Source organism: Microtus ochrogaster, linkage group LG3, assembly GCF_000317375.1.
Source record: "Microtus ochrogaster isolate Prairie Vole_2 linkage group LG3, MicOch1.0, whole genome shotgun sequence".
NCBI lineage: Eukaryota > Metazoa > Chordata > Mammalia > Rodentia > Cricetidae > Microtus > Microtus ochrogaster.
This window is the reverse complement of record NC_022029.1, coordinates 36092109-36093316: the sequence shown is the minus strand read 5'-3', so window position 1 is coordinate 36093316 and position 1208 is coordinate 36092109. Positions and strand designations below refer to the sequence as shown.

General features: G+C 50.2%; 1 protein-coding gene across 1 annotated transcript in view; it reads left to right on the top strand.

The window, feature by feature from the left end:
• Positions 1-1208, top strand: part of Galm (galactose mutarotase) — a 64107-nt gene that overhangs the window by 57608 nt on the left and 5291 nt on the right. The window lies entirely within an intron of this gene.

The window sequence follows — 1208 nt, the reverse complement described above, 5'->3', positions numbered from 1 at the left end:
CTGGAACTAGCTCTTGTAGACCAGGCTGGCCTCGAACTCACAGAGATCCGCCTGCCTCTGCCTCCCGAGTGCTGGGATTAAAGGCATGCGCCACCACTGCCCGGCGCCATTTTGTATTTTCGACCCTAGCCTAATGAGTCAGACAGCTCAGCCATGTGTCCTTGTGAACTCCAGCTTGTTTTCCAGGGTAATTTATCTTAAAATTATTAGCAAGGCGTCCGCTCTAACCTGAAGTTATTTGGAGCTTTGTCTTAGCTAATGGTACACGACTTCCTATTTTCAGCATTAAGAGAATTAGAGCCAGCCTGGCTCCTGGACTCGGATGCTGTCCTTCTAATCACTAACCCGAGCTGCTCCTGAGGTGGAGCTCATGGCCTTAGCTGTGAACCGCACACACAGTTTTTCTTAGTCATCAAAACTCTGAATAGGCTCTCATTATTACCAAATGAATACTGCTTATGGAGGGGTCATCTTGACAGCCCACAGGTAAAGATGCCCAGTAGAATGGGTTGTTTCCAAGAGATAAACACACCGTCTTACAGCAGTGGAAATCTCCCCACGTCCACTCGCACCATGCTTGATACCAGAGGAAGAGAGCTGCAGCAAACATGGAAAGGAAAGGCACAGCAGAAGCAGAAGGCACTGGGGATCCGCAGTCCCTCCCGTGGCCTTGCCTAAACGGGATCGGCCCGGAGAGTATTCCCTTCTGCTGGGCTGACACCTGGAACCTCAGTTACCCCTCGCTGCTCCTCTGGCACGGCCAACAGCAAGAGCGTCGGGCAATTTACACACTGAAGGTTAACAGGAGACACATGAGTAACGCTACAATCACAAAGGCACGTGGCAGACAGACTGCACATGGCAAATCATGTTTTCCATAGAGGCACATAAACACATAACAGTTGCCAGTTGTGAGTAAATTCGCTCCTATCTGCTACACCTGGGAGGGGCGTAAAAGCACATTCCAAAAACAGTTTTGAAGAACTGAGGTCCCAAGACTCTTATTTTCTTGGAGTTTTCTCACGAGCACTCGGAGTTAGATGCACTCCTCATCCAGCTGCGTTCTTGGACCATGTTCTGGCCCTCGCTTTTCCCCGTGTTTGAGTTTTAGTCTCTCTTGTCCCCGCTGCATATACTAGGAGAGCTGGCCCACAAGCATCCCAGAATTCTCCCGTCTCTGCGTCCCATCCTGTCACAGGAATGATTGG